The sequence below is a fragment of the Salvelinus fontinalis genome, chromosome 30 (genome assembly GCF_029448725.1).
Source record: "Salvelinus fontinalis isolate EN_2023a chromosome 30, ASM2944872v1, whole genome shotgun sequence".
Taxonomy (NCBI): domain Eukaryota; kingdom Metazoa; phylum Chordata; class Actinopteri; order Salmoniformes; family Salmonidae; genus Salvelinus; species Salvelinus fontinalis.
Window position 1 is genome coordinate 36,493,886 of NC_074694.1, and position 8,459 is coordinate 36,502,344.

At 41.8% G+C, this 8,459-nt stretch overlaps 1 pseudogene; it reads left to right on the forward strand.

The window, feature by feature from the left end:
- The first annotated feature begins 4,251 nt into the window (after positions 1-4,251).
- LOC129828519 (NAD(P)H pyrophosphatase NUDT13, mitochondrial-like) lies at positions 4,252-8,459 on the forward strand (annotated as a pseudogene).

Sequence of the window (8,459 nt, forward strand, 5' to 3'; positions counted from 1 at the left end):
AAAGCAAATGCATGTTTAGTAATTTGAGCTTGGTTTTCCATCAGTTAAAATGTAATCCAAAAGTTAAAACGAAACTACAGTTGAACGGTGCAAAAATAATCTTCGACTCCACCAAAACCATACAACAGAAGTACTGCCGTTGGCCATACCCTCTGTCAGTGCCAGAGGTCACTGTGCTCTCGATCTACAGTATCTGTCTCAAACATGATTGGTGTGCCTTGACGCAATTTGTTCCCTTTATTTTCGGGTGAATTAGAACTGCAAGCAAGTTGGTCTTATTTGTCTTACGGTATCACTTTTGCAGTTTAATTTAGTTTAGGCTAGTAATGATTTGATAAGATCTTGTGGAGACGCATAATATAAATTACGAAACGACTTCCAATTTTAAAGTCAACGAGGCAGTACAAAGTGTACTGTGAGCACTGATATACCTATTCATGAACATAGACGTGAAGGTCAAACGCATAGAATATCACTGCAATAACATACTTTTAGGTAAATTGATTGTGATGTGGTTTTACGGCATTGATTTTAATTGTGTTCCAAACTAAATGTTTCCTAGTTGAACTCAAGACGCTATGAACGCCTTTGCAGGCTCTGCTCCATTGGAACCATGGCATGTGAGCAGAGTTGAGCGGTTGGAAATCTCGATCATGGACAAGCACTGGTCTGGCGCTCCATGCCCTTTCCTACGTCTCCTGTTTTCAGGCTCACATGGGAAAATAACTGCACTCCAAATTCACTCCATTCATTAAAGTTTAACAAACACCCATCTATTTTCGTGACTACCTTACCAATTGGTTTTTAAGTATTGAAACTAATCCATATGGATTTGAATAAACATGAAAAGGTGAATATCATTTCAAATAGGCGACATGTCATATTAAACAGCATATAAACCATCTAAATAGGGCAGGAGCCAGACAGGGAGCCTAAGAAAAAACGAAAATGATTTAGGCTATATTTTAATTATTTAAAGGCTATAGCCTACAAAGAATTACATTGTGAAGCATTTGCGATTGCGACACATTAGGCTGGTAGGGGCATAAAGCGCTCAGCATTTAAACATTTTGTATTAAATCATTATAGTATATAAATTGCCCATATAGGCTGTGACTGACTTAGAATTATATATAAATTAAGAGAAAAATGACCTATTACTGCCTTTGAATTCATTTTTTGAATTAATTTCGGCCTGTTTGTGGCTTCAGGGCCCCCCCTGCCAGAATGCCCCCCCTGCCAGAATCCCCCCCCCCCCTTCTAATTTCCTTAATTTTGTGGCTAGAGTCAAATACTTTCTATAGAACAAACTTCACGTCAGGATAGGCAACCGAAATTAATAATTCATGTGTGTGTGTTTATTAAACATAGAGGGAGTAAAATGTTGGCAAGCAATAAACATGTCAGAACAACTATGGCTGAATTATTATCCTTACACTTTCAAAAATACTAGTCGAATAAGACCTAGGAGAGATAACGAATTTTGGCAAAGAGATTTATTTATAGACTAATAGAAATCAGTAGTGGATTTGGGGGGGGGTTGCCCAGGGCGCCAAACAAGCTAGAACCTCCACATACACTTGAAACAAATAGCTAAACCGAAAACTGCAGACAAAAATGCTTTCTGCTACTAAGATCAGTGAAATGTAGGCTAAACTGACAACGGGGTGAAGAGAGGAAATCTCAACTAGCAAGCAAGTCGCAGCAATGAAGAACGCGAATGTGGGGGGAATTCTGGCAGGGGGGAGATTTTCGGCTCAACACCTGCCAGCAGCGGAGAATATCCTCTCCACACGTGAAGAGCAACTGGGGATGCTAAACACCCTTTTGGACACTCTTGCCAGGCTGGGCAGAGTTGCAGAGTTGTATTTTTATTTTTCTATAGGTAGGCCTAAAGGTTTATAGGCAAAATAACCCAATCAAAACAGAAAGCTCCTTGAACATGGGAATATGCCAGGCCTATTGGGCCAAAATCAATTATGGCCTGTTGTATAGATGATAGAACGAATATTAAGGAACGTTTAAGAGATCCGTTTTTTTGTTTATAAATACTTTGCTACAATGACACACTTAGTTATCTACCCACCTCCTTCCTTTCTGTTAGCATGTCATGCTTTTGGCATACTCGTCTTTTCGGATTCCACAAGGATTCTTTAGTTGTGAACTCTACATCACCGCACTCCCTTTCTTGATATTGGTCCTCATCTTTATCACCAAGTCACCTTGATTTAGCACCTGTGTGTTTTATCAGTTACAACTTCTTATGGCTTAGATCGGGATCGATATGACAACAGCCAGTGAAAGTGCAGGGTGCAGAAATCTCATAATTAAAATTCCTCAAACATAGAAGTATTTTACACCATTTTAAAGATAAACTTGTTGTTAATCCCACCACAGTTTTTCAAAAAGGCTTTACGACGAAAACACACCAAACGATTATATTAGGTCTGCACCTAGTCACAGAAAAACACAGCCATTTTTCCAGCCAAAGAGAGGAGTCACAAAAAGCAGAAATAGAGATAAAATAGAGATAAAATTAATCACTAACCTTTGATGATCTTCATCAGATGACACTCATAGGACTTCATGTTACACAATACATGTATGTTTTGTTCGATAAAGTTCATATTTATATCCAAAAATCTGAGTTTACATTGGCGCGTTATATTTAGTAGTTCCAAAACATCCGGTGAGAGAGCCACATATATTTACAGAAATACTCATCATAAATGTTGATGAAAATACAAGTGTTATGCATGGAACCTTAGATAAACTTCTCCTTAATGCAACCGCTGTGTCAGATTTCAAAAAAGATTTACCGAAAAAGCACACCATGCAATAATCTGAGTACAGCGCTTAGACAACAAAACAAGCCAAACAGATTTCCACCATGTTGTGTAGTCAACAGAAGTCAGAAATAGCATTATAAATATTCACTTACCTTTGATGATCTTCATCAGAATGCACTCCCAGGAATCCCAGTTCGACAATAAATGTTTGATTTGTTCGATAAAGTCCATCATTTATGTCCAAATACCTCCTTTTTGTTCGCGCGTTTAGCCCAGTAATCCAAATTCATGAGGCGCGAGCAGACGAAAAGTCAAAAAGTTCCGTTACAGTCCGTAGAAACATGTCAAATGAAGTATAGAATCAATCTTTAGGATGTTTTTATCATAAATCTTCAATCATGTTCCAACTGGAGAATTCCTTTGTCTGTAGAAATGCAATGGAATGCAAGCTACCTCTCACGTGAACGTGCATGACCAGCTCATGCCACTCTGGCAGACCTCTGACTCATTCAGCTCCCATTCCCCCCTCCTTCACAGTAGAACCCTCAAACAAGGTTCTAAAGACTGTTGACATCTAGTGGAAGCCTTAGGAAGTGCAATATGACCCCATAGAAAAAATATCAGTTACAGTGTATTCGATAGGCAATGAGTTGAAAAACTACAAACCTCAGATTTCCCACTTCCTGGTTGGATTTTTTCTCAGGTTTTTGCCTGCCATATGAGTTCTGTTATATCACAGACATCATTCAAACAGTTTTAGAAACTTCAGAGTGTTTTCCATCCAAATCTACTAATAATATGCATATATTAGCAACTGGGCCTGAGTAGCAGACAGTTTACTCTGGGCAACTTATTCATCCAAGCTACTCAATACTGCCCCCAGCCATAACAAGTTAATGAAAATATAAAGCGAACTCCATGACAGTAGCTAAAACAAGGGGCTGTATCAGCACACAAGTAGACTACAAATGCATGCTGGGGCAGGCATGCCCTGAGCTCATGAAGTGAGTGCTACTGGAGCGAAATTGGAGCCAGTGAGAAAGCCAATGCTCCAGCCTTTGGGAATCTCGCTCCACCCACCTGTCAAATTGGTCAGGCTCTGCTCCAGCTCCGCTCACATACTCTGATTGGAACCAGCCCTCTCTGGTCAAGCCAGGACAGTGCTACAAAGACAGTTTCGACTATCATCAACTTTGTCTTTCACTTTGATCCTTTTTTTTTATTAGATTGTATAATGTAGAATCATTTGTCAACATAGGATGAGGTCAGTTCAGTTTACTCTCAGATATACCACACCCATTTAATAAGCATACCGCAAGTTAAATAACAGTTGAATGGGATTTGTTATATTAATTACATTCATGCTAAAGTTATGTCTTGTCTGATTCAGGCTCCTGAATAAGATAGAGGATGATGACGCATGTCGAGCAGCGTTGCAGTCTGGGAACATTTTCCCTGTGGCATGGAGGTTAGAATTGAGACGAAGACGTTATACAACAAGGACAGCCCACTCCCACTTCAGAATTTCTCATTTGAGAGTGACATTATTGTAATGATATAAAAGAATCAGTCATTTCTTGACATGAACAACTTTCAACAGAGATTTATATAGTAACACGAAGTTGTAGGTTGCACGTCATGGGAATATGCTTGTTCCTCTCAGATGTAGAAGGAAATTCTGGAAAAGCTTGGAGAGGACAAGGAGATTGTGAATGAATCTATTCTCCTCAACTGCACTGAACAGAATGAAGCACATTTCTCCTTTGATTATTTTTATTTGACCCTGTGGGTCATCTATGAACATTTTAACATCTTGGCCATGTTCTGTTACAATCTCTACCTGGCACAGCCAGAAGAGGATTGGCCACCCCTCATAGCTTGGTTCCTCTCTAGGTTTCTTCCTAGGTTCCAGCCTTTCTAGGGAGTTTTTCCTAGCCACCGTGCTTCTACACCTGCATTGCTTGCTGTTTGGGGTTTTAGGCTGGGTTTCTGTACATCACTTTGTGACATCAGCTGATGTAAGAAGGGTTTTATAAATACATTTTATTAAATTTGATTGATGTTGGTAAGAGAACATCAGTACATATGACAAATTATTTCATGGCATCACTGTTCGAACAGTAAATTCCCGTTTGGAATAATAATCCATCTCATTCTCCAATTAAATTGTCCTCTGTGTCTCATGGGTCAGAGTTCAGGTTGACTGACTGTCTCTCTGTGTTGTTGTAGGGTCTATATGTAACAGTATAACTTTAAACCGTCTCCTCGCCCCGACACGGGCGCGAACCAGGGACCCTCTGCACACATCAACAACGGTCGCCCACGAAGCATCGTTACCCATCGCTCCACAAAGGCCACGGCCCTTGCAGAGCAAGGGGAAACCCTACTTCAGGTCTCAGAGCAAGTGACGTAACCGATTGAAATGCTATTAGCGCGTACCCGCTAACTAGCTAGCCATTTCACATCCGTTACATATAGAGCAGGTTGATGTGGAGAGGCTGTGTGGAGGAACCTTCACAGACCTGAGGAAAGCCTTCTTCCTACTGAGAGGGCCTGAGGCACCGCTTGTAGCCAGAGTGGATATTTGAGTCAAGTCTCTCCAATCTAGTGTTTTACTGTATTTCTAGTATTGTACTGTCCCGTGTGTGTCTCTGTGTGTTTGCTCTTATACCTGGGTGTGTGTTTTGATCGTCAGGGGCTTCTGCAGCTCCACTTGGCTGCCCGCCCATAGGAACCAGTCTGGCAGTCAGTGTGTGTCACAGCAGTGGCATCACTTATTACTCCATGTTCAATTAGCTATTCAGCAGATCTCATAACACGATGGGAAAACGTCAGACTTCTGCGTTGTCTGGATCAGAGCTCTGTCCCTTTGGCTGACGTGGCCTGCACGCAGCCGGGGTCTCAGCAGCGCCTCTTCTCAGGTGAGTTCTGAGGCTCTGACCTCGCAATCAGCTTCGAGACACGGCAGAGGCCGGATCATTCCGGCTATTGTGATAGGGAGTTCCATGGTGAGGCATATATCTGTACCTGGGGCAAAAGTTCAGGATATCATCAGGTTACTTCCCGAGGCTGTGCGTCAGTCACCGGGGGCTGATACTGTCATGGTTCATGTGGGGTCGAATGACATTATGAAGGGCAGCTCAGAACAGCTGAAGATGGATTTTAAAGAACTGATTAGGAAGAAACTCGACACCAACAAACGCCCCATAATATCTGGCCCTCTGCCCTCCCTAAATCGTTGCTTCCCAGTAAAGCAAGAAAAACAATCAAGCATGCCAGAAAAGTGTTAAAAATAGCCCACATTAACATATGTAGCTTAAGAAACAAGGTTCATGAAGTCAATAATTTGCTAGTTACAGATGACATTCATTTTCTGACAATCTCTGAAATTCACTTAGATAATACCTTTGATGATACAGTGGTAGAAATACATGGTTATAAGATCTACAGAAAAGACAGAAATGCCAAAGGTGGAGGTGTGGCTGTTTATATTCAGAACCACATTACTGTTAAGATTAGAGAGGATCTCATGTTAAATACTGTTGAAGTAACATGGCTACAGGTTCATCTGACTCACCTAAAGCCCATTCTGGTGGGAAGCTGCTATAGCACACCAAGTGTTTGATAATTTATATGATATAAATAGGTAGGTATATTTTCTGGGCGGTTTAAATATTGACCGGCTTTCATCAGGATGCCCACTCAAAAGAAAGCTTAAAGCTTAAATAAAGGTGTAAAAAAAAGAATGAAATCGGTGTCCAAAAATACCCGAAAATTCAGATTGTTATGAAAACTTGAAATCACCCTAATTAAATCGGCCATTCCGATTAATCGGTCAACCTGTAGTTTGAACTACTGGCACACATCTCGGACACCCATGCATAACCCACAATAAATGCCAAGTCCAGAATCTGTTGTGAATGTATTGTAATGTTTAAAAAAAAAATGTAACTGTCTTAATTTTGCTGGACCCTAGGAGGAGTAGCTTCTGCCTTGGCGGCAGCTAATGGGGATCCATAATAAATACAGTACAATGGGCTTTGGTCATGAAATATGTAGTTAGTACATTACCCAAGCTGAGAGAAAAGTAATTCCGTAGTCTATTTTGTTTTCTTTTACAGATGTTTCCGGTGGTGATCGTACTAGTGTCTGATGGGAAAAGGTGTTTCCTGGGGAGGCAGTACACTGCAGTACACTGCAGCATGTACACTGCACTAGCAGGCTTCTGTGACACGGGTGAGTCTCACATGTCACATATTTTAAACTAATGAAGCATGTGTACTGACTATTTATAACATAGGCTATAATCCAGGTAATATAAATATGCGTCCCAGCTGTAAACAGCATGAAAGATGGAACTTACTTATCCATAACTGTACTCGTTAAGACTATTATATTACTGTTAGCGTAAGCGCTGGTGTAGGTTCCTGAATGTGTTTCCCGCAACAGCTGAGCCCACGGAGGAGACACTCCGCAAGGAGATAGCTGAGGATGTGGGGTTGGAGTCTATCCAGTACTCAGGCTCTCAGCACTGGCCCTTCCCACAGAGCTCCTTCATGATGGCCTGTCACGCCACCGTCAACCCAGAAAAGACACAGGTAAGTCAGTGGCTGCCTCTCTACGCTAGCCCTCTCTGTGTTTAATACATTCATGTCGCTTGAGTGTGTGCAAGACATCTGGACGAAGCCTTATCCACAGGGCCGGACTAATTTAAATCTGTTTTTTTTTTAGGCCTGTTTCTGGGCCGGTGGAGATAACATTTTAGAGTTCTAAAGATTTTTTCCTGCAATTCTACACATTTCACCATGCTTAATGCAGGTATATGCTACAGTATCTGAGTGACACAAACATAACAAAATCAGGTTGGTAACCCAGCTCTGCTTATCCATGGTTGTAGACATGCACATTTGTGGCCTGCTGGAGGTCATTTTGCAGGGCTCTGGTAGTGCTCCTCCTTGCACAAAGGCAGAGGTAGCGGTCCTGCTGCTGGGTTGTTGCCCTCCTACGGCCTCCTCCACGTCTCCTGATGTACTGGCCTGTCTCCTGGTAGCGCCTCCATGCTCTGGACACTACGCTGACAGACACAGCAAACCTTCTTGCCATAGCTCGCATTGATGTGCCATCCTGCATGAGCTGCACTACCTGAGCCACTTGTGTGGGTTGTAGACTCCTTCTCATGCTACCACTAGAGTGAAAGCACCACCAGCATTCAAAAGTGACCAAAACATCAGCCAGGAAGCATAGGAACTGAGAAGTGGTCTGTGGTCACCACCTGCAGAACCACTCCTTTATTGGGGGTGTCTTGCTAATTGCCTATAATTTCCACCTTTTGTCTATTCCATTTGCACAACAGCATGTGAAATTTATTGTCAATCAGTGTTGCTTCCTAAGTGGACAGTTTGATTTCACAGAAGTGTGATTGACTTGGAGTTACATTGTGTTGTTTAAGTGTTCCCTTTATTTTTTTGAGCAGTGTATGTTGAAAACGGAACTAACTGTATGGTGGACACACAGTGGTTCAGCCTTCATGAAGTCCAAGAGGCTCTGAAGATCAAGGCACCACCTTGGAACAAAAAAAGAGAGCCCACTGTGTTCTGGGTTCCACCAAGCTACGGCATAGCTAACAGGCTGATCCAGGAATGGGCCAATCAACAACCGCTCAAATCATAG